This window comes from Pristiophorus japonicus, chromosome 12 (assembly GCF_044704955.1).
Source record: "Pristiophorus japonicus isolate sPriJap1 chromosome 12, sPriJap1.hap1, whole genome shotgun sequence".
Taxonomy (NCBI): domain Eukaryota; kingdom Metazoa; phylum Chordata; class Chondrichthyes; family Pristiophoridae; genus Pristiophorus; species Pristiophorus japonicus.
In genome coordinates, this window is record NC_091988.1 from 186,016,993 (window position 1) to 186,042,672 (window position 25,680).

General features: G+C 48.2%; 1 long non-coding RNA gene across 1 annotated transcript in view; it reads right to left on the reverse strand.

Annotated features, from left to right (window-relative positions):
- LOC139277084 (uncharacterized) overlaps nucleotides 1–22,830 on the reverse strand; it is a 35,242-nt gene extending 12,412 nt beyond the window's left edge. The window contains exons 1-2 of the long non-coding RNA XR_011596034.1: nucleotides 22,765–22,830; nucleotides 21,986–22,061 (exon numbers count right to left, since the gene is read on the reverse strand). This is a non-coding gene — a long non-coding RNA (uncharacterized lncRNA). The remainder of the gene's footprint in view (nucleotides 1–21,985; nucleotides 22,062–22,764) is intronic.
- Nucleotides 22,831–25,680: the final 2,850 nt, after the last annotated feature.

Consider the following 25,680-nt stretch of genomic DNA (forward strand, 5'->3'; position numbering starts at 1 on the left):
ACAGGATCTTGTAGTCCACATTGAGCAGCGAAATGGGCCGCCAGTTTTTGATTTCCTCCCTTTCCCCCTTCTGCTTGTAGATGAGGGTGATGATGCCTTTCCTCATCGATTCTGACATGCTGCCGGCCAGAAGCATACCTCCGTACACTTCCAGCAGGTCCGGGCCTATCCAGTCCCACAGAGCCAAGTACAACTCGACCGGTAAGCCATCGCTTCCGGGAGTTTTATTCGTCTCGAAGGACCGGACGGCCTTTGTCAGCTCGTCCAGAGTTAGCGGGTGGTCCAGACTCTCTCGCTTGCCGTCGTCTAAGACATTCGAAATAGACGACAGGAAAGACTGGGAGGCCGCGCGGTCTGTGGGCTTGACTTCGTACAGCCTGGCGTAGAAGGATTCGCTGATCCTCTGCATGTCAGGCTGCGAAGACGTCACAGAACCGTCTTCTTCCTTTAGGCTGGTGATCACAGAGCTCCCCCTGTGTACCTTTTGGAAGAAGAAACGCGAACACGTCTCATCCTGCTCGACGGAGCGGACTCTGGATCGGAAGATGATCTTGGAGGACTCCGAGGCAAAGAGCGAGCCTTGCTGGCCCTTCACCTCTTCGAGTTCCTCCGCGACATCGACCCCCATCGACTGCAGCAGGAGCAGGTTTTGCATATTTGTCTGGAGTCGGGATAATTCCCTCTGTCTCCCTCTCGCCTCCTGAACACCTTTGAGGATGAAGAACCTCTTGATGTTCGTCTTGATTGTTTCCCACCAGTGCATCGGGGAATCGCAGAGGGGTTTTACGGTTCTCCAACCTTTGTAATCCCTCTTGAGTTCCTCAATGTTTTCCCGAGTCAACAGTTTCACGTTCAGCTTCCATATCCCTCTGCCAACTTTCTGGTTGTCCTGCATGTGGCAGTCAGCCAGTAGGAGGCAGTGGTCAGAGAAGAACACCGGCGTGACGTCGGTGGATCTGACCTTGAGCGTGTGGGACACAAACAGGAAGTCAATTCTGGAACGGACGGACCCGTCTGGTCTCGACCAGGTGTATCTGCGCGGTGCTCCGTCTGCAGGTTTGCTGAAGACGTCGCACAGCTTGGCATCTTTTACCGCATACATCAGGAGTTTGGACGTGGCGTCCAGTTTGCTGTCGGCTCTGCTGGATCGTCCAGCCGCATCGATGATGCAGTTGAAGTCAGGCTGAGAACCCTTATGCTATGCAGCAACATGAAATGAAGCCCGGGTGGTGGCAGGGCAGGGAGGAGGTGGGGGGCACCAGGGGGGGTTTGCCAAGCCCCTGTGTCTGGGCGAGGGAGCGATTCTGCTGGCCGACCCACGAGCCCGGTGAGGAAACGTTCGGTTGGTGGCGGGGTCGTATTTTGAAAAAAGTCTAAAATTTAAAAATTGCATTAGATTTCATTGCCACAAATGTCCACATTTGAATGCCTAGCTTCCCATTCTAAGCAAGCCTATTGCACATGTGCAGACCTGGGTGTGGTCCATACTGGGGCGTCGACCTTGGGGAGAGAGATAACAAAGAAGCTTGTCCTGCTGTTTTGAGCTTCTTGCATGGGGGCAATACTGACAATGCGAGCGTCGGTGAGGCGAGCGTGGGAAGGCCTACAAGAGGCTAGCCGGTGCAGCTACAGCAGGGAGGCAAAAAAGATGTAGAAAGAAATTGAAAGGTGACGTCAAAGCCAAGGGGGTAAGTGATTGGCTGGTGATTGGTCAGTAGCTTTGCTTTTTTCTTTTCTATATCAGTAAGTAACCTTCAGCATTGTTGTTGCCAATTTAAGTTTAGAGGTTAAGTCATGGCAGGAGAGCTCGGACACATGTTATGCTCCTCCTGTACCATGTGGGAACTCAGGGACGCTTCCGGTGTCCCTGATGACTATGTGTGCGGGAAGTGTATCCGACTCCAGCTCCTGACGGTCCGCATTGCGGAACTGGAGCTGCGGGTGGATTCACTCTGGAGCATGCACAATGCTGAGAATGATGTGACTAGCACATTTAGTGAGTTGAACTTACCGCAGGTAAAGGGTCCACAGCCAGATAGGGAATGGAAGACCAACAGGAAGAGCAGTGCAAGGAAGGTAGTGCAGGGATCCCCTGCGGTCATCCCCCTGCAAAACAGATACACCGCTTTGGGTACAGTTGAGGGGGATGACTCATCAGGGGAGGGCAGCAGCAGCCAAGTTCATGGCACCGTGGGTGGTTCTGCTGCACAGGAGGGCAGGAAAAAGAGTGGGAGAGCGATAGTGATAGGGGATTCAATTGTAAGGGGAATAGATAGGCGTTATAGGTACCAATGATATAGGTATGAGACGAATTTAGGGAGCTAGGAGTTAAATTAAAAAGGAGGACCTCAAAAGTAGTAATCTCAGGATTGCTACCAGTGCCACGTGCTAGTCAGAACAGGAATCGCAGGATAGTTCAGATGAATACGTGGCTTGAGCACTGGTGCAGAAGGGAGGGATTCAAATTCTTGGGGCATTGGAAACGGTTCTGGGGGAGGTGGGACCAGTACAAACCGGACGGTCAGCACCTGGGCAGGACCGGAACCAATGTCCTAGGGGGAATGTTTGCTAGTGCTGTTTGGGAGGAGTTAAACTAATATGGCAGGGGAATGGGAACCTGTGCAGGGAGACAGAGTGAAATAAAATGGAGTCAGAAGCAAAAGGTAGAAAGGAGAATAGTAAAAGTGGAGGGCAGAGAATCCCAAGGCAAAAAACAAAAAGGGCCACATTACAGCAAAATTCTAAAGGGGCAAAGTGTGTTAAAAAGACAAGCCTGAAGGCTCTGTGCCTCAATGAGAGGAGTATTCGGAATAAGGTGGACCAATTAACTGTGCAGATAGCAGTTAACGGGTATGATATAATTGGCATTACGGAGACATGGCTCCAGGGTGACCAAGGCTGGGAACTCAACATCCAAGGGTATTTAGCATTTAGGAAGGATAGACAGAAAGGAAAAGGAGGCGGGGTGGCGTTGCTGGTTAAAGAGGAAATTAATGCAATAGTAAGGAGGGACATTAGCTTGGATGATGTGGAATCGGTATGGGTGGAGCTGTGGAATTCCAAAGGGCAGAAAACGCTAGTGGGAGTTGTGTACAGACCACCAAACAGTAGTAGTGAGGTTGGGGACAGCATCAAACAAGAAATAAGGGATGTGTGCGATAAAGGTACAGCAGTAATCATGGGCGACGTTAATCTACATATTGATTGGGCTAACCAAACTGGTAGCAATGCGGTGGAGGAGGATTTCCTGGAGTGTATTAAGGATGGTTTTTTAGACCAGCATGTCGAGGAACCAACTAGAGGGCTGGCCATCCTAGACTGGGTGATGTGTAATGAGAAGGGACTAATTAGCAATCTTGTTGTGCGAGGCCCCTTGGGGAAGAGTGACCATAATATGGTAGAATTCTTTATTAAGATGGAGAGTGACACAGTTAATTCAGAAACTAGAGTGCTGAGCTCAAGGAAAGGTAACTTCGACGGTATGAGACGTCAATTGGCTAGAATAGACTGGCAAAGGATACCTAAAGGGTTGACGATGGATAAGCAATGGCAAACATTTAAAGTTCACATGGATGAACTTAGAGCAATTGTACATCCCTGTCTGGAGTAAAAATAAAACGGGGAAGGTGGCTCAACCATGGCTAACAAGGGAAATTAAGGATAGTGTTAAAGCCAAGGAAGAGGCATATAATTTGGCTAGAAAAAGCAACAAACCTGAGGACTGGGAGAAATTTAGAATTTAACAGAGGAAGACTAAGGGTTTAATTAAGAGGGGAAAAATAGAGTACGAGAGGAAGCGTGCAGGGAACATAAAAGCTGACTGCAAAAGCTTCTGTAAATATGTGAAGAGAAAAAGATTAGTAAAGACAAACTTAGATCCCTTGCAGTCGGATTCGGGTGAATTTCTAATGGGGAATAAAGAAATGGCAGACCAATTGAATAAATACTTTGGTTCTGTCTTCACAAAGGAAGACATAAATAACCTTTCGATTGTACGAGGGGATGGTAGGTCTAGTGAGAAGGAGGAACTGAAGGATATCCTTATTGGGCGGGAAATTGTGTTAGGGAAATTGATGGGATTGAAGGCTGATGAATCCCCGGGGCCTAATAGTCTGCATTCCAGAGTGCTTAAGGAAGTGGCCCTAGAAATAGTGGATGCATTAGTGATCATTTTCCAACAGTCTACCTACTCTGGATCAGTTCCTATAGACTGGAGGGTAGCTAATGTAACACCACTTTTTAAAAAGGGAGGGAGAGAGAAAGCGGGTAATTATAGATCGGTTAAGCCTGACATCAGTAGTGGGGAAAATGTTGGAATCAGTCATTAAGGATGAAATAACAGCGCATTTGGAAAGCAGTGACAGGATTGGACCAAGTCAGCATTGATTTATGAAAGGGAAATCATGCTTGACGAATCTTCTGGAATTTTTTGAGGATGTAACTAGCAGACTGGACAATAGAGAACCAGTGGATGTGGTGTATTTGGACTTTCAAAAGGCTTTTGACAAGGTCCCGCGAAAGAGATTGCTGTGCAAAATCAAAGCGCATGGTATTGGGGGTAATGTATTGACGTGGATAGAGAACTGGTTGGCAGACAGGAAGCAGAGAGTCGGGATAAACGGGTCCTTTTCAGAATGGCAGGCAGTGGCTAGTGGAATGCCGCAGGGCTCAATGCTGGGACCCCAGCTCTTTACAATATACATTAACGATTTAGATGAAGGAATAGAGTGTAATATCTCCAAGTTTGTGGATGACACTAAACTGGGTGGCGGTGTGAGCTGTGAGGAGGACGCTAAGAGGCTGGAGGGTGACTTGGACAGGTTAGGTGAGTGGGCAAATGCATGGCAGATGCAGTATAATGTGGATAAATGTGACGTTATCCATTTTGGGGGCAAAAACACGAAGGCAGAATAGTATCTGGATGGCTGCAGATTAGGAAAAGGGGAGATGCAATGAGACCTGGGTGTCTTGGTTCATTAGTCACTGAAAGTGGGCATGCAAGTACAGCAGGCGGTGAAGAAGGCAAATGGTATGATTTGAGTAAAGGGGCAGGGAGGTCTTACTGCAGTTGTACAGGGCCTTAGTGAGGCCTCACCTGGAATATTGTGTACAGTTTTGGTCTCCTAATCTGAGGAACGACGTTCTTGCTATTGAGGGAGTGCAGCAAAGGTTCACCAGACTGATTCCGGGGATGGTGGGACTATCATATGAGGAGAGACTGGATCAACTGGGCCTTTATTCACTGGAGTTTAGAAGGATGAGAGGGGATCTCATAGAAACATTTAAGATTCTGACGGGACTGGACAGGTTAGATGTGGGAAGAATGTTCCCGGTTTTGGGGAAGTCCAGAACCAGGGAACATAGTCTTAGGATAAGGGATAGGCCATTTAGGACTGAGATGAGGAGCAACTTCTTCACTCAGAAAGTTGTTAACCTATGGAATTCCCTGTCGCAGAGAGTTGTTGATGCCAGTTCGTTGGATATATTCAAGAGGAGTTAGATATGGCCCTTACGGCTAAGGGGATCAAGGGGTATGGAGAGAAAGCAGGAAAGGGGTACCGAGGGAATGATCAGCCATGATCTTATTGAATGGCGGTGCAGGCTCGAAGGGCCGAATGGCCTACTCCTGCAACTATTTTCTATGTTTCTGTGTTTAATGCCATACCTCGTGCAAGCCTTCTGCATGATGGTGCTGCGGAGGAGACGATTGATTCGAGGTACCTCAGAAAACGTAGGATGATGGGCAGGAGGCCTTACCCACATTGGGTATATCGAGACAGGCGATCATACCTGCACCTGAGTGAGCAGACTGTGTGAGAAGGCTGCGTTTCTGCAAAGACGAAGGCAGAATATTATCTGAATGGCGGCAGATTAGGAAAGGGGGAGGTGCAACGAAACCTGGGTGTCATGGTTCATCAATCATTGAAAGTTGGCATGCAATTACAGCAGGCGGTGAAGGCGGCAAATGGCATGTTGGCCTTCATAGCTAGGGGATTTGAGTATAGGAGCAGGGAGGTCTTACTGCAGTTGAACAGGGCCTTGGTGAGCGCCTCACCTGGAATACTGTGTTCAGTTTTGGTCTCCTAATGTGAGGAAGGATGTTCTTACTATTGGGGGAGTGCAGCGAAGGTTCACCAGACTGATTCCCGGGATGGCCGGACTGACATATGAGGAGAGACTGGATCAACTGGGCCTTTAAACTCTGGAGTTTAGAAGGATGAGAGGGGATCTCATAGAAACTTATAAGATTCTGACGGGACTGGACAGGTTAGATGCGGGAAGAATGTTCCCGATGTTGGGGAAGTCCAGAACCAGGAGACACAGTCTTAGGATAAGGGGTAGGCCATTTAGGACTGAGATGAGGAGAAACTTCTTCACTCAGAGAGCTGTTAACCTGTGGAATTCCCTACTGCAGAGAGTTGTTGATGCCAGTTCATTGGATATGTTCAAGAGGGAGTTAGATATGGCCCTTACGGCTAAAGGGATCAAGGGGTATGGAGAGAAAGCAGGAAAGGGGTACTGAGAAAATGATCAACCATGATCTTATTGAATGGTGGTGCAGGCTCGAAGGGCCGAATGGCCTACTCCTGCACCTATTTTCTATGTTTCTATGTTTCTTTGTTGTAACCGAGATCTGTTAGTAAAAGCAGATCTGCAACTTCGTAGCGTCAGGACTGCTTTGTCAGTTGAAGTGAAGGTTACAGCTGTACTTTCATTTTATGCATCTGGGTCATTCCAGGCCACAACTGAGGATCTGTGCACTATTTCTCAACATGCAGCACATATCTGCATTCGGCAGATTACTGCTGTACTATATGCCCAGATGAATGACTACATAAAGTTCCCCATGATCGCCCTGGCAATGAGTGAAAGAGCTGTGGCCTTCTCCAGGATTGCTGGCTTCCCAAAGGTACACGGCTGCATTGATTTTACCTACATCACCTTGCGAGCCCCTTTGGAGGACTCCGAGATGTACAGGAACAGAAAAGGCTTCCACTCCATTAATGTGCAGCTTGTGTGTGATGACATGTCAGTTGCAAGAGCGCTCTGTCATGTTTCAGCAGCAGCCAGCAAGGCAGAGCTGGCTGCTGAGAGACAAAGGGTAGGTACAGTCTTGCCACCTAGCTTATGACGCCCCTACTTGTAACCCGGACGGAAGCTGACCGGGAATACAACATGTCGCACATTGTTTGGATATGTTCCGTAATGTTGTGTTAATGGAACAAATAATGGAAATGATGATTCTTTACTTCAAAAAGTTGTGTTAATAATGGAACATATAATGGAAATGATTCAGTTGTAATTTAAAATATATTTTATTCAAAAGTTTAACAAACAATTGTTTGTACTTAATTTAACTTTAATAAAAATATATTTGCATCAAACTTTAAAGATTTCAGTTAAGATCACTTACAAACGCTAAGATCACTTAAAAATATTAAGATCACTTACAAACTTTTAAACTTGTAAATTTACATCACTTACAAAAATCTTTTAATTTGAGAAGAGTTACAACAGTAACAACAATAATAATAACAACGACAACAACAGCAGCTAAAAAAGGCTGTAGCCATCTCTCCTCCACCTTATTCTAAGACCGCCCACTGCGCTTGGTCTTGTTGACTCCACCCCTGCCCGCAGGCAGTGGCACAGCGTTTTTCAGGTTGATACCAAGCTTATTCTTTCGAACATCTCGGGTAATGCGCACTTCTTGATGGAGGGTGGGGAGCAGGTGGAATGTGGAAGGCCCGGCTTGGGCCTCTTCAGAGGCTGGTCTGGGGACTGGAGTGGGAGTTGCAGTTGATTCTGTCAATGGGCGCGAGGTCTGGGCGTGTTCCCTTATTACAGCATCTAATTCCGACATTCCCTCCCTCATGTTCACTGACAGCACATCAGCTACCTGTGACATTCGCTCCGTCATGTGCACCAACATTGTATCAGCTGCCTGTGATATTCCCTCCCTCATGTTCCTGGACAGTGTTCCCATTTCTCGTGAGGGTGTTGTTACTTCTCCCGACAGTCCCGATACCTCATCACCCACCCCACTGATGGTGTCCAGGGTGATCGTGTAAGGTCAATGCTCTCCCCACTCATTGCCATCATCTGAACCACATCTGTTAGATCCTGCACCTCAGGAGAGCGCTGTCAAGCTCTCCTTCCCCTCCTCACCCTGGGTGTGCCTTGCTGCACCCCACTGGAATTCTCGGACTGTGAGAAACGATGGAATGTCTCACCAACAATCGTACCACTCAGGAAAGGGCCTGGCACCTCAATGGGTGGCACCTGTACCTCCTCCAGAGTGAGTACAACAGTGGGGGCTTCATCCATCACCTCCTCCTCCTGCTCCCCCTCACCCCCATGCTCTTGGTCTGGAAGGTGGGATTGGAAGATGTTCTCCTCTTCAGGCTCGTCCGCGTCTGAATCTTCTTCTGCATCGGCTTCAGCCTCGTCAGGGTTGGCCTCAAGTTCTGCTAAATATAACAGAACAGACAAATGGTTAGCAGCAGAGGAGGGGGCAGGGTGGGTGGCATGAGTGGGCTCACACAGCGCAGACACAGGCTCATTTGAAGGACCTCGATGAATGACAGCAAATTGCATCAACCGAAGCGTAGCTGACGGAGACATCCCCATGAACCGAAGCATGGGTAGCCCGCGCAGTACTTAACATTTAGGAAAGCCAGACTGTGGAATTTGCAGGACTTACCCTCTCCCTCCAGTGTGGGCCCAACTTGTGCAGTGGTGGTTGCTTTTCTCCAGGCAGGACCCATCAAAGCAGCGACCCTCTCTTCCAAGTGTGTCACAGTGGGTGCAGATTTGCTGGGCCTCCTCCTGTTCAAGTTTTGTTTGTGCCACCTTCCTCTGCAAAGATGGAAATATAACTTTTTAGAGAGGGTGTCTTTCTGCTGGGTGGGACATATACAGGTGGTCACATTTACAATTGCAATTCCAGTGAATAAATGAAAATATTATTTCCACTAACTACTTGGCCAAGGTCCTGCCACTTATTTTTGCACTGGCCTCCAGACCTCGGGGTGGTCACCATTGCACAGTAATCTTCTGCAAGTTGGTTCCAGCGTTTCTTCATTTCTTTTGGTGAAATTTTTATGTGACCTCTGCAGGTGTTCAGTTCGTGCCATCTGGCCTCAATCACAGTAACTAGTGCCTCCACTTCATCCTGTGAGAAATTCTTGGTTCCTGAGCCACATTACATATTGTATTGCAGTGCCGATTTTTCCACTGACAATTAAAGTTCTCACACACAACTGGCTCTTTAAAAATGGCCGAATGCAGACTAAGAGGTGTGCAGGGCATGCATGCCCTTAGCAGTCACGTAAAAACATTTTTTTTTTCCATACATGCGCAAAAGCAGGGGGCGGGTGGGGGGGGGCATCGTTTTCTCGCTCAGACATTAGGCTCCACTCCCCGAAGCCAAAGGGCAGGCTGCACGGCACCAATTTCAAAAAATAGAACAGGGAAACTTGCTAGTTATTTTTTTGGAGTAGTCGTGGGCCAAAAAAACGGGCGTAACTCTTGCAATACGCAAAAAAACGGCATCGGGGAAAATTGAGCCCATATAAAGCAATATTTTATTTTTCAATAATTGTACATAAATCTGCAGCAAATCAAAAAACATGTATTGTACTGAAAAATAATGCCAGTTTCAACAAAACTTACATTTATACGATGCCTTTTGATGTATATGGAGAAAGAGTCAGATTGAATACTGTGAGCTCAAAGTAAAGTGTGACCTTAGTCTTTTATTGCAGGTATCCAGAGTGCCTCTTCAACCTATGAAGCCTTCTTAAATATTTGTGCTCCCAAGGGATTAGGGGATCCCTTGGGACTCCGGGAAATGTGCACTCTGGTGCCTGTACACAGTAAATACAAGTTCACATATATAATAACATTCTCCCCAAAGTAACTATTTACAATGTGAGTCGATCTGGGGCCCTTCTTGCCGTGGTTGATCGTCTCGGTGTGAAAGCTGGTGTTGTTGAATCATTTGTTGGGCCCTCGCTGGGCTGCTGTGCAGCTGGCCTTACTGGGCTGCCTGGTGTGTTGGGCCCTGCAGGGCTGCAGTGGATGATGGGTTCTGCTTTGTAGTCAACCGTGGTGTCGGTTGCCACTGGTGTGTATGTTGGGGGATCAAAAAAGATAGGATCTTAGGTGGGTTGCTCAGGATAGTCCATGAATCTGAGTTTGATTTGGTCCAAGTGTTTCCAGTGAATGAGTCCATTTGAAAGTTTGACCCGAAACACCCTGCTCCCCTCTTTGGCTACGACAGTGCCGGGGAGCCACTTGGGACCTTGTCCATAATTTAAAACAAATACAGGATCATTGATTTCAATCTCGCGTGACACATTTAAGCTATCATGGTATGCACTTTGTTGAAGCCGCCTGCTCTCTACCTGTTCATGTAGATCAGGATGAACTAACAAGAGCCTTGTCTTAAGCGCTCTTTTCATGAGCAGTTCAGCAGGTGGGATCCCAGTGAGTGAGTGGGGTCTCATGCGGTAGCTAACCAGGACTCGGGATAGGTGAGTCTGCAGTGAGCCTTCAGTTACCCTTTTCAAGCCTTGCTTGATGGTTTGCACTGCTCTCTCTGCCTGACCATTGGATGCTGGTATAAACGGGGCAGATGTGACATGTTTGATCCCGTTACCGGTCATGAATTCTTTGAATTCAGCACTGGTAAAACATGGGCCGTTGTTGCTCACCAAGACATTGGGTAAGCCATGTGTGGCAAACATGGCCCGCAGGCTTTTAGTAGTGGCAGTGGAGGTGCTAGTCGACATTATCTCACATTCAATCCTCTTGGAGTACAACCACAAAGAACGGGCCTGCATAGTCGACGTGTACCCTAGACCAGGGTTTGGAGGGCCAAGACCATAAACTTAGCAACACCTCCCTGGGTACATTGCTTAACTGCGAGCATGTATTACATCTGTGAACGCAGGAGTCTAAGTCCGCATCGATACCGGGCCTACACACGTGGGATCTGGCTATCACTTTCATCATTACGATGCCTGGGTGGGTACTGTGGAGGTCATTGATGAAGGTGTCTCTGCCCTTCTTGGGGACCACTACTCGATTGCCCCGCAGAAGGCAGTCTGCCTGTATAGACATTTCATCTTTGCGCCGCTGGAACGGCTTTATCTCTTCCTGCATTTCCACTGGGATACTGGACCAGCTCCCGTGAAGCACACAGTTTTTGACTAGAGATAATAAGGGGTCCTGGCTTGTCCAGGTTTTGATCTGCTGGGCAATGACGGGTGATTGCTCACTCTCAAATGCTTCCATAACCATGGCTAGATCTGCGGGCTGCGCCATTTCCACCCCGTGGTGAGCAATGGCAGCCTACTGAGAGCATCGGCGCAGTTTTCTGTGCCTGGCCTGTGGCAGATGGCGTAGTTGTATGCGGACAACATGAGCGCCCATCGGCCTTTTGGCTAAGATCATGCGTAACTGACCTGACAGGGGAGTAACCATGACCCCAACGTGGTTCTCCCTGGATCAGGAAGGTGATTCTCCTATGCTTTTTGGAAATAGGAGGTGGGTGGGGTGGCTTGACCCATCCACCTCCACGGATGTGTGTGGGGGGCCTGACCCATCCACCTCCATGGCACGAACCTGGTATTGCAGTACTTCCAGGAACGGTGCAGTGGCTCTAGGCCTTGTGTGCTGAGAGATTTGCTTTGTATTGTCACTGGTGGTAATGAACGCCTGGGCTATTGCTATGGCCTTACTCAAGGTTGGGGTCTCTACAGTCAAACGTTTGCGAAGTATGGTTTCGTGGCCAATGCCAAGTACGAAAAAGTCTCTGAACATGTGCTCCAAATGTCCTTCAAATTAGCAATGTCCTGCAAGGCGTCTTAGCTCGGCGACATAACTCGCCTCTTACTTGCCTTCAGACCTTTTGTGGGTGTAGAACCGGTACCTCGCCATCAGAACGCTTTCCTTCGGGTTCAAATGCTCTCGGACCAGTGTGCACAAATCGTCGTACGATTTTGCCGTGGGTTTCACTGGAGTGAGCAGATTCTTCATGAGGCCATACGTTGGTGCCCCACAGACGGTGAGGAGGATCGCTCTACGTTTGGCAGCGCTCTCTTCCCCATCTAGCTCGTTGGCCACGAAGTATTGGTCGAGTCACTCCACAAAAGTTTCCCAATCATCTCCCTCCGAAAATTTCTCCAGGATGCCCACTGTTCTCTGCATCTTTGGGTTTGCTATCTGTATCTCATCGCCAGTTGTTGTGCATGGAGAAAGAGTCAGACTGAATACTGTGAGCTCAAAGTAACTTGTGACCTTTTATTGCAGGTCTCCAGAGTGCCTCTCCAACCTGTGAAGCCTTCTTAAATACCTCTGCTCCCAAGGGATTATGGGATCCCAAGGGACTGCAGGGAATGAGCCCTCTGGTGGCTGTACAGAGTAAATACAAGCCCACATATATAACACCTTTCACGTAATAAACCATCCTAAGCCATTTTACAGGGGAATTGTGGATAACGGGTATCATCATTAGGAGTCCCTCGAAATCGAGGAAAACTTGCTTCTATTCTAAAAGTGAGTTCTCAGTCCAATATGGAAATTACAGTCTCTGTCACAGGTGGGACAGACATTGGTTGAAGGAAAGGGTGGGTGGGGAGTCTGATTTGCCACACGCTGTTTCCGCTGCCTGCGCTTGATTTCTGCATGCTCTCGGCGAAAGACTCGAAGTGCTCAGCACCCTCCCGGATGCTATTCCTCCACTTAGGGCGGTCTTTGGCCAGGGACTCCCAGGTATCAGTGGGAATGTTGCGCTTTATCAAGAAGGCTTTGAGGGTATCTTTGAAACGTTTCCTCTGCGCATCTGGGCCTAGCTTGCTGTGTAGGAGTTCCGAGTAGCGTGTTTGCTTTTGGAGTCTTGTGTCAGGCATGCGAACAATGTGGCCTGCCCAGCGGAGCTGGTCGAGTGTGGTCAGTGCTTCGATGCTGGGGATGTTGACCTGATCGAGGACACTAATGTTGGTGCGTCTGTCCTCCCAGGTGCTTTGCAGGATCTTGCGGAGACATCGTTGGTGGTATTTCTCCAGCGATTTGAGGTGTCTACTGTATATGATCCACACAGGAGGGTCGGTATCACTACAGCCCTGTAGACCATAAGCTTGGTGGCAGGTTTGAGGGCCTGATCTTCGAACACTCTCTTCCTCAGTTGGCCAAAGGCTGCGCTGGCACACTGGAGGCGGTGTTGAACCTTGTCGTCAATGTCTGCCCTTGCTGATAATAGGCTCCCGATGTATGGAAACTGGTCCACTTTGTTGAGGGCCACATCGTGGATCTTGATGACTGGGGACAGTGCTGTGTGGCAGGGTCAGGTTGGTGGAGGAGCTTTGTCTTACGGATGTTTAGTGTAAGGCCCATGCTTTCATACACCTTGATGAAGATGCTAACTATGACTTGGAGTTCAGCCTTTGAATGTGCGCAGACGCAAGCGTCGTCCGCGTACTGTAGCTCGATGACAGAGGATGGGATGGTCTTGGATCTGGCCTGGAGGCGACGAAGATTGAACAGGTTCCCATTAGCTCTGTAGTTTAGTTCCACTCCAGCGGGGAGCTTGTTGAGTGTGAGGTGGAGCATTGCAGCAAGGAAGATCGAGAAGAGGGTTGGTGCGATGACGCAGCCCTGCTTGACCTCGATCCGGATGTGGCTTGGGTCTGTGGTGGATCCATTGGTCAGGATCGCGGCTTGCATGTCGTCGTGGAGCAGGCGGAGGATGGTGGTGACAAACCTTTGGGGGCAGCCGAAACGGAGGAGGACGCTCCATAGTCCCTCACGGTTAACAGTGTCAAAGGCCTTTGTAATGTCAAAGAATGTCATGTACAAGGGTTGGTGCTGTTCCCTGCATTTCTCTTGCAGTTGTCGCGCCGTAAAGATCATGTCTGTTGTACCCCGTAGTGGACAGAATCCGCATTGTGACTCCGGGAGGAGCTCCTCAGCTTCAGGGAGAAGACGGTTGAGGAGGATTCTAGCGAAGACCGTCCCAGTGGCTGATAACAGGGAGTTTTCTCTGTAGTTGTCGCAATCGGAATTGTCCACATTTTTTAAAAGGTGGTCACAATTACTGCAGGAAGTAAGCGAGAAAGTAAGGTAGGTGGCCAAAAGAATAGCTAAAGAGGTAAGATTTGAGGATGAGATATGAGCTAGTGAGGCAAGGGGGAGAATTCCAGAGTACATAGGTTTGGTAGCTGAAGGCTATCCCAGCTATTGTGAAACGGGTAAGGGATGAGGATGGGAAAAATAAACAATAGTTCAGAGATGGAGGAAGTAATATATACTTACTACACAGTATAAATGCACACGAGGCCCATACTTGAGAGAAGGTCACTCTGTGACCAGTAACCTTTATTTGCCAGCACTGAAGTGGAGAAGATGGGTGGAGCTTCCCCTTATATAGCTGAATGTCCAGGTTAGGAGTATCTCCCACAAGTTCACCACCTAGTGGTCAATGTTCTCATGGTATACAACTTGGGTCAGTTTATACATGGGTTACAATGACAGTTAAATACATGGCATCACCTTCCCACCAAAGTCTTATTGGGATCACAGGTTAAGTATCTCTGGTGGTTTATGCTCCCTTGTAGAGCGCCTGATTTGGGGCTCCGGTTGTTGGACGCTGGCCTGAGTGTCTGCTGTTTGCGGTGCCTCAGGCCTGTCCGGACTGGCCACAGTGACTGGGCTCTCCTCCACTTGGTTCCGGTGTTTGGTCACCTGTGGAGGAGTGAACTCTACATCGTGTTCTTCCTCTGCTTCTTCTATGGGGCTGCTGAACCTCCTTTTTGTTTGATCCACGTGTTTGCGGCAGATTTGTCTATTGGTAAGTTTAACTACCAGAATCGTATTCCCCTCTTTGGCAATCACAGTGCCTGCAAGCCATTTAGGCCCTGCAGCGTAGTTGAGGACAAAGACAGGGTCATTGACATCAATACATCACGCCCTCGCATTCCCGTCATGGTAGTCACATTGTGACTGGCGCCGGCTCTCAACAATTTCCTTCATGGTGGGGTGTATGAGGGATAACCTGGTTTTGAGTGTCCTTTTCATTAGCAGCTCTGCGGGTGGAACCCCTGTGAGCGAGTGTGGTCGGGATCTATTGGCCAACAGGAGGCATGATAAGCGGCTTTGTAGGGAACCCCCTTGGATTCTGAGCATCCCCTGTTTGATTATCTGCACTGCTCGTTCCGCCTGGCCATTTGAGGCCGGCTTGAACGGTGCCGTTCTGACATGGTTGGTACCATTTCCTGGAATGAAGTCCTGGAATTCAATGCTTGTAAAGCACAGGCCATTGTCGCTGACCAATACGTCCGGTAGACCATGGGCGGCGAACATTGCCCATAGACTTTCTACCGTGGCAGAGGATGTGCTTGAATTTAAAATGTCACACTCGATCCATTTGGCGTAGACGTGTACTACAACCAAAATCATTTTTCCCATGAAAGGATCTGCGTAGTCCACATGGATGCGTGACCGTGGCTTGGCGGGCCAGGACCAGGGGCTAAGGGGGGCTTCCCTGGGCGCATTGCCCAGCTGGGCACGCGTGTTACACAAAGTTCCAGGTCTGCATCTATCTCTGGCCACCAAACGTGTGACCTGGAAATTGCCTTCATCATGACAATGCCCGGGTGCTCATTGTGGAGTTCTCTGATGAACATCTCTCTGCCCATCTGGGGCATGACTACTCAGTTTCCCCATAGTAGGCAATCGGCCTGAATCGAGAATTCATCCTTGCACCTGTGAAATGGTATGAATTCCTCAGGGCATGCCCCGTACGTGACTGCCCAGTCCCCATTCAGGACACATTTCTTGACTAAAGACAGTAGCGGGTCTCTATTTGTCCAAACTTTAATCTGACGGGCTGTCACTGGTGAGCCTTCGCTTTCGAAAGCTTCAACAGCCATGACCATCTCAGCAGCATGCTCGGTTGCCCCCTTGGTGGTGGCTAGTGGGAGCCTGCTGAGTGCATCGGCGCAGTTTTCAGTGCCCGGTCTGTGCCGAATTGTATAGTCATAGGCGGCTAACGTGAGTGCCCACCTCTGTATGCGGGCCGATGCATTTGCATTAACGGCCTTGTTGTCGGCCAAAAGGGACGTTAGGGGTTTGTGATCTGTCTCCAGCTCAAATTTCCTGCCAAACAGGTACTGGTGCATTTTTTTTTTTACAGCATATACACATACAAGCGTTTCCTTTTCTACCATCCCGTAGCCCGTTCTGCCTGGGACAGACTTCTGGAGGTATAAGCTACCAGCTGTAACTGACCCTTGGCATTAACATGCTGCATCACACACCCGACACCATAGGACGATGCATCGCACGTTAAAACAAGTTTCTTATAGTGTTAACAGATTGTTGGAGCATTACAGATTTCGTGCTCTATGAAAAGCCCTTTCCTAGCTGTCCCCCCAGATCCATTCGCGACCTTTGCGTAGGAGTATGTGTAGCGGCTCTAACAGCGTGCTCAATTTGGGAAGAAAGTTAACAAAATTGTTCAGGAGCCCCAGGAACGAATGCAGCTCCGTCGTGTTACGGGGTCTGGGTGCTCTCTAGATCGCTTCTGTTTTGGACGCAGTAGGTCTGATCCTGTCTGCTGCTACCCTCATCCCCAGGAATTCTACCTCTGGACCTAGGAAGACGCACTTCGCCTTTTTCAGTCGCAGACCTACCCGATCCAGTCTGCGTAGCACCTCCTCCAGGTTGCAGAGGTGTTCTTCAGTATCACAATCCGTGATGAGGATGTCGTCTTGAAAAACTACTGTCCTTGTTTCCATATTTCGTTGAAAGATCGCGGCGGCCGAGCGAATCCCGAACGGACATCTGTTGTACTCAAACAACCCCTTGTGTGTTGTGATGGTGGTCAGCTTCTTTGACTCACTCGCCAGCTCCTGGGTCATGTAAGCTGAGGTCAGGTCCAATTTTGAAAAAAGTTTGCAACTGGATAGCGTCGCAAAAAGGTCCTCCACTCTCGGTAGCAGGTACCGGTCTTGGAGTGACACCCGATTGATGGTGGTCTTGTAATCGCCACATATCCTGACCGACCCATCCGCCTTGAGCACCGGCACAATCGGGCTTGCCCAGTCACTGAATTCGACTGGCGAGATGATGCCTTCCCTCAGCAGACGGTCCAATTCGCCTTCTATCTTTTCCCGCATCATGTACGGCACCGCTCTGGCCTTGTGGTGTACTGGCCTGGCGTCCGGGTTTATGTGAATCGCTACCTTGGTCCCCATGAAAGTGCCAATGCCGGGTTGAAATAGTGAGTCAAATTTTTCCAGCACCTGTGAGCATGATAGTCGCTCCACAGAAGAAATTGCATTGACATCGCCCCATTTCCAGTTCATGACAGCCAGCCAACTCCTCCCCAGCAGTGCGGGACGATCCCCCAGGACAATCCAGAGTGGCAACCTGTTCTCCGAATCTTTGTGGGTCACGACTACCATGGCGCTGCCTAGCACCGGAATGATCTCCTTTGTATATGTCCGTAGCTGTGCGTCAATTGGCAATAATTTTGGCCTCCTGGCCTTGGACGCCCACAACTTGTCGAACTGTTTGATACTCATCAGGGACTGGCTGGCCCCTGTGTCTAGCTCCATTGATACTGGGATTCACCATTATCAGTGGCGTCCTGGTGTATGAACTGTATATGTGCTCCACATGAACTCGCTGAACTTCAGTTTCCAGCGATTTCTCCCAGTGTCCATTTGGCCTCATAGGGCTTACATCATCCCCGTCCTCCTCGTACATCAACCTGGCTGCAGGTTTCCTGCACATATGCGCCAAGTGACCGCTGACATTGCAGTTTCTGCAGGTATATTGCTGATACTTGCAAGCTCTTGCTGTGTGTTTGCCTCCACAGCTCCAACATGAGCCGTTGTTGGAAACAAGAGGTCCATTACCAGTCGATTGTCTCTGACTGTCTCTGTAACTGTCCTTAAACACACCATTGACAGGTGTTGATGGCCCCATTACTGGCCGCATTGTCCCTTGCAATGGCATGAATCGCTGTTCAGCTAGCCATTGTCTCTGTTGAATTCCCCCTTTGGGTTCGACTACATGCTTGGGCATGTCCGATTGCCCCTGTCTGCCTGGAGAACTGTGTGCCGCGTTAACAATGTTGATGCCCTGTCCATTTGTTGCATTTAAACCAAAATTTTTGTCAAACATCATTCTGGTCTCTTCCTCCCCTGAGATAAATGTCTGGGCCATCAAAGCCGCCGTTTCCAGGGTCAAGTCTTTGGTCTCAATCAGTTTCCTGAAAACCCCAGCGTGCCCAATGCCCTCAATAAAAAAGTCTCGCAGCATCTCCGCTCTGCATGCATCTGGGAACTTACATAGGCTCGCCAGTCACCAGAGGTCTGCCACGAAGTCTGGAATGCTTTGCCCTTCTCGCCGCCGGTGCGTGTAAAACCGGTGTCTTGCCATGTGCATGCTGCTCGCCGGTTTACATAGAAACATAGAAAATAGGTGGAGTAGGCCATTCAGCCCTTCTAGCCTGCACCACCATTCAATGAGTTCATGGCTGAACATGCAACTTCAGTACCCCCTTCCTGCTTTCTCGCCATACCCCTTGATCCCCCTAGTAGTAAGGACTTCATCTAACTCCCTTTTGAATATATTTAGTGAATTGGCCTCAACTACTTTCTGTGGTAGAGAATTCCACAGGTTCACCATTCTCTGGGTGAAGAAGTTTCTCCTCATCTCGGTCCTAAATGGCTTACCCCTTATCCTGAGACTGTGACCCCTGGTTCTGGACTTCCCCAACATTGGGAACATTCTTCCTGCATCTAACCTGTCTAAACCCGTCAGAATTTTAAACATTTCTATGAGGTCCCCTCTCATTCTTCTGAACTCCAGTGAATACAAGCCCAGTTGATCCAGTCTTTCTTGATAGGTCAGTCCCACCATCCCGGGAATCAGTCTGGTGAATCTTCGCTGCACTCCCTGAATAGCAAGAATGTCCTTCCTCAAGTTAGGAGACCAAAACTGTACACAATACTCCAGGTGTGGCCTCACCAAGGCCCTGTACAACTGTAGCAACACCTCCCTGCCCCTGTACTCAAATCCCCTCGCTATGAAGGCCAACATGCCATTTGCTTTCTTAACTGCCTGCTGTACCTGCATGCCAACTGTCAATGACTGATGTACCATGACACCCAGGTCTCGTTGCACCTCCCCTTTTCCTAATCTGTCACCATTCAGATAATAGTCTGTCTCTCTGTTTTTACCACCAAAGTGGATAACCTCACATTTATCCACATTATACTTCATCTGCCATGCATTTGCCCACTCACCTAACCTATCCAAGTCACTCTGCAGCCTCATAGCATCCTCCTCGCAGCTCACACTACCACCTAACTTAGTGTCATCCGCAAATTTGGAGATACTACATTTAATCCCCTCGTCTAAATAATTAATGTACAATGTAAACAGCTGGGGCCCCAGCACAGAACCTTGCGGTACCCCACGAGTCACCGACTGCCATTCTGAAAAGTACCCATTTACTCCTACTCTTTGCTTCCTGTCTGACAACCAGTTCTCAATCCACGTCAGCACACTATCCCCAATCCCATGTGCTTTAACTTTGCACATTAATCTCTTGTGTGGGACCTTGTCGAAAGCCTTCTGAAAGTCCAAATATACCACATCAACTGGTTCTCCCTTGTCCACTTTACTGGAAACATCCTCAAAAAATTCCAGAAGATTTGTCAAGCATGATTTCCCTTTCACAAATCCATGCTGACATGGATATATCATGCCACCTCTTTCCAAATGCGCTATGACATCCTTAATAATTGATTCCATCATTTTACCCACTACTGAGGTCAGGCTGACCGGTCTATAATTCCGTGTTTTCTCTCTCCCTCCTTTTTTAAAAAGTGGGGTTACATTGGCTACCCTCCACTCGATAGGAACTGATCCAAAGTCAATGGAATGTTGGAAAATGACTGTCAAATGCATCCGCTATTTCCAAGGCCACCTCCTTAAGTACTCTGGGATGCAGTCCATCAGGCCCTGGGGATTTATCGGCCTTCAATCCCATCAATTTCCCCAACACAATTTCCCGACTAATAAAGATTTCCCTCAGTTCCTCCTCCTTACTAGACCCTCTGACCCCTTTTATATCCGGAAGGTTGTTTGTGTCCTCCTTAGTGAATACCGAACCAAAGTACTTGTTCAATTGGTCTGCCATTTCTTTGTTCCCCGTTATGACTTCCCCTGATTCTGACTGCAGGGGAACTACATTTGTCTTTACTAACCTTTTTCTCTTTACATATCTATAGAAACTTTTGCAATCCGCCTTAATGTTCCCCGCAAGCTTCTTCTCGTACTCCATTTTCCCTGCCCTAATCAAACCCTTTGTCCTCCTCTGCTGAGTTCTAAATTTCTCCCAGTCCCCGGGTTCGCTGCTATTTCTGGCCAATTGGTATGCCACTTCCTTGGCTTGAATACTATCCCTGATTTCCCTTGATAGCCACGGTTGAGCCACCTTCCCTTTTTTATTTTTACGCCAGACAGGAATGTACAATTGTTGTAGTTCATCCATGCGGTCTCTAAATGTCTGCCATTGCCCATCCACAGTCAACCCCTTAAGTATCATTCGCCAATCTATTCTAGCCAATTCACGCCTCATACCTTCAAAGTTACCCTTCTTTAAGTTCTGGACCATGGTCTCTGAATTAACTGTTTCATTCTCCATCCTAATGCAGAATTCCACCATATTATGGTCACTCTTCCCCAAGAGGCCTCGCACAGTGAGATTGCTAATTAATCCTCTCTCATTACACAACACCCAGTCTAAGATGGCCTCCCCCCTCGTCGGTTCCTCGACATATTGGTCTAGAAAACCATCCCTTATGCCCTCCAGGAAATCCTCCTCCACCGTATTGCTTCCAGTTTGGTTAGCCCAATCTATGTTTAAAGTGTTCCCCGATCAACTTACTGAGCTCTTCAAAAGTCTTGTCCACTGGCTTCTCTGGCGCTAGAAGGTCGTTCATCAGGGAGTATGTCCTGGATCCACAAACCGTCAGGAGATGAGCCCTGCGTTTGTCAGCCGAATCCTGACCCAGCCATTCCTTAGTGACGAGACTTTGCTGTAGTCTTTCAATAAAATCGTCCCAATCATCACCAACACAGTACCTCTCATCTGTGCTGCTAGTGGCCATGCTCGCGTGGTGTAAATCCCAGTTTCACGTCGCCAATAATATGTCCTTACTACACAACATAAATGCACACGAGGCCCATACTTGAGAGAAGGTCACTCTGTGACCAGTAACCTTTATTTGCCAGCACTGAAGTGATGAAGGTGGGTGGAGCTTCCCCTTTTATACCTGAAAGTCCAGGTTCGGAGTGTCTCGCACAAGTTCACCACTTAGTTGTCAATGTTCTCACGGTGTACAACTTAGGTCAGTTTATACATGGGTTACAATGACAGTTAAATACATGACAGAGAGGAGCATGCATCCAGAGACACAGAGCTTGAGAACATTGCAGATAGGATGGGGCAAGGCCACCTAGGGATTTGAAGATCAAGGACAAGAATTTTGAAATCAATACACTGGGGCACAGAATCGTGTGGTCTTGGCATAAAAACATAGAAACATAGAAATTTACAGCGCAGAAGGATGCCATTCCGGCCCATTGTGTCCGCGCCGGCCGACAAAGAGCCACACGGCCCTTGGTCAGCAGCCCTAAAGATTACATATAAACCTATGAACAATGACGGAAAGGCAAAGAGCACCCATCCCAACCAATGCGCCTCACCACAACTGCGACAACATTCTACATTCCACCCCAACCGGAGATATGTAATCTCCTTGGAGAGGCAAAAACCAGATAAAAACCCAGGCCAACTTAGGAAGAAAAAATCTGGGAAAATTCCTCTCCGACCCATCCAGGCGATCGAAACTAGTCCAGGAGATCACCTTGGCCATATTCTATTCGCTGCAGTACTTACCATTATATCTGCTCATGGACTGGATGTCGGGTTTGATCTCAGTTCGCAATCAAAACAGGATGCGGAAGTTGTGCATCTATAAAAATAATTACAGCTCAGCAGACAAACATACCAGCACGGTCTTTGGCTTCATCTCCTTTTTCAATGCATAGCATAACCCCTTAACCAAGATGTCGCAATGACCATGAACTCTCCTCCCAGAAGTACAAAGCTGGCAGACCAAATTTAACTCCAAAAAGGAACGACAGAATCATGTGGAGCACTTAACCATGAAAACTGGGAAAGCTTTGAGAAGGCATCCTCGTCATTTTGCTTCTGTTGTTTTGACATGGTTATTACATGCAGTAAATGTGAAGGATTATCACCCCGTTCCCAGGGCAGTCATAAAAATATGAAAAATAAAACAGATGTACTTTCAGAAAATGAACACACGGGTACTGAATTAATTTCTATTTCACGAGTTCATCTTGGGGAAGGGGGGGGGGAGGGGCAGGGGCACGGTAAATGAAGTGGAATCCTTTTCTGCTGGGATTCTGCCCCTTGGTGAGTTTGGCAAGAAATTCCATGGCGGGGGGGGGGCGGGGGGGAGGTGGTATGGATCGATCGTCCACACATCCAACCCCCTAAGTTAAGGAGCATGGCTGCGGGAGTTCCTGAGTTTCCCTGGAAACTCTGCCCAGTACGTATCCGGAGAGCAAGCACACATTCCATTATGGGCCGAGTAAAGGCCCCAGAATGCTGGATGGAGCAAGTAATTGATCCCGGAGGGGATTGATTACCTTTCAACGACAGCTTGATAGCCCCTGTGGATACTGCAGAGTTGAGGCTGCTCTGTTCTTGAAAAGCCCTTCCGTGAGCACATCTGCTGCGTCAGAGCAACCAGGAACCGCTCTGACAATCCGAGCCTTAATTAGGGAGGACACCAATGCACTGTTACAGGCACATATAATTACCCACTGTCCACACAATTTAGGACAGCGTTAGCGGACTTCACCCTAGGCAGCCATGAGTTACAGACCTACACACTTCAAGGGTGGCACGGATCCATCAGAATTTTAAAATCTATATTTTGATTCCATTAATGTAGAACCATAGAATCTAGATCAGTTAGATATGTTGTAATGTGCAACATTCCCGACACTAATCCCTGACGGGCGCCAAAGTTTTCATCTCCAATTCATTAAACATCCATTATCCACTCATACCAGTTTTCTGTCCTTGAACTAACTTCCTGATCATGCTGTCACATTCCTTTTAATACCATCTACCTCAATTTTATAAACAAGCCAAGGCATCGTATTAAATACCTTTTGAAAATCCGTAGGTACAGCATCCGCTGCATTTCCTTTATCAATGCACTCTGTTGTTTCCTCTATTAAAACTGTCAGACATGACATGCCTTTTGCAAACCTGTGCTAGCTGCCTTTAATTACCTGATGTCTTTCTAAGTGGGTATTAAGTTTATCCTATATAATGGCCTTTAGAAGTATCATCTCAGTAGTGTCAGCCTTGTCTCAGTGGTAGCTCTCTCATCTCGAAATCATGAATCCAAGCCTCACTCCAGAGGGATAAGCACATAATCTAGGCTGATGCTCCAGTGCGATACTAAGGGAGTGCTGCATATTCAGCAGTGCCTCCTAAGTAAGTATGAGATATTAAACCAAGGCTCCGTCTACCTGTTCAAGATCCCATGTTATTATTCTTCTGGTATCCTGGCTAATATTTATCTCTCAACCAGGCCACTGAAACGGGTTAACAGCTGATTCATCTCTTTGCTGTTTGTGGGAATTTGCTGTGTGCAAATTACTGTTTGTCTACAAATCAATAGTGACTTCAAAATAATACTCCAAAAGTAATTGATTGCCTGTAAAGTGCTCTTGAGGATGCGAAAGGTGCTATGCAAACATAAGCACCTGGAATTTCTGCGGTGGGGGAGGGGGTTCTGATCTTCCACCATAACTTCAGCAGAAGATCGACAGAAACCTTACAGAAATGACATAAACAGCCGAAGATCAGGGCACCCCCACGGAAATCCCACGGCAACATCTTATTCTTGCCCACTACTCATCATCATAGGCAGTCCCTCGAGTGAGGATGACTTGCTTCCACGAGTTCACAGGTGTTTCGATGAAGGACCCGATGTTCCAATCCTGAACTCCAATTGAGGGGGTGGAAGATGCCTGTGTGTGAATTTTTTTAACGTGTGGTGACCGTTGCACACCAGCCACCACACGGGCTTAACAGAGCTAGGTCTTGGTCCAGTGGCAAGGATTAACCAAGACAACTGGAGACCAGCTCTGCTGCACGGATCTAACGTGCACACATATCGCAGTGTGGGCTGGCCTATGCTGTCCCTGGGCCCTCGGCTCTTCTGGGCCCCGTACCCTCATCTGTCGCACCTCCGCCACGATCTCTCGCTGCTCATCCGCCCCGACCTTCCCACTCCTCTGTAGCTGGGCCCTGCCAATGTTCCTGCCCACGCTCCAAAATGACGACCAGGGTTTTGATGACGTCACCCAGTCGCCCATCTCAAAATCGGCGCACATTTGGAGCAGCTCGAGCTGGAGGTTGAATTGGTACGCCGCTCCAGCTCTTTTATAGCCCGACCTGCGGAGCTGTTCTCTCGCAGGTCGGGGGGCCACAGCGAGGAGATTACAGCGATTGGGAGGGCCGAGGCCCTGGAGCAATTTGAAAACAAGGATGAGAATTTTGAAATTGAGGCGTCGCTTAACTGCGAGCCAATGTAGGCCAGCGAGCATAGGGATGATGGGTGAATGGGACACTTGGTGCAAGTTAGGACACAGTCAGCCGTGTTTTGGATCACCTCAAGTTTACACAGAGTAGAATGTGGGAGGCCAGCCAGGAGTGCGTTGGGAAAGTCAAGTCCAGAGGTAATAAAGGCATGGATGAGGGTTTCAGCAACGGATGAGCTGAGGCAAGGGTGGAGACGAGCTATGTTACGGAGGTGGAAATAGGTGGTCTTAGTTATAGTGCGGAAAACAATGGCTCAGTCTTCCCTACCTGGTAGGTGTTTGTGGGTTTTTGCTATGTGACACAACCACCTGGCCTTGAACAGCCAATCTTGATTAGATGCTTTCTCCGCGACCAGCCTGATAGCAGCAGGAACCATACAGACCTCATCGGTCGCTAGTACTGTCCTGTCGCCATGGAATAAAAGACCGTCCATGTTACAGGACTGCAAAACTAGCTCGAGATCAGTCAGAGTCAAAGGTCGAGACCTGTTGTTACTGATGTGAAGTTGACTGTTCTATAGTTAGCTGGTTTATCCCTTTCTGAAAAAAAACTTTACATTGGCAAACCTCTGGTGCAACTTCCAGATCCAAGAGTTGTTGTTTAATAGATTGTGGTTGCAGCAAACAGATTATTTTTTCACTGTAAGGAAAACCTAAAGAAAAAAAGTTATAATCAGCTGTATCCAATATTATAATAAATCAGTATGCAAGAAAATCATTTTATATTGATTTCAATGTAAAAATTGCGAAAGAATACCAACCCATTCATAATGCTATGCTATGAGGTTCTCTCATCCTCCAATTGATTTTTTTTCCTGTTCCCTAACTCATTTCTTCTTGGTTGCTCATTCAATCACTTCCTCCCTCATCCCTGCTTTGCAAGCTCTACCACTTATGAACTTGCGGCTTCCTCATAATTTTTAAAGTACTTATTGGATTTCT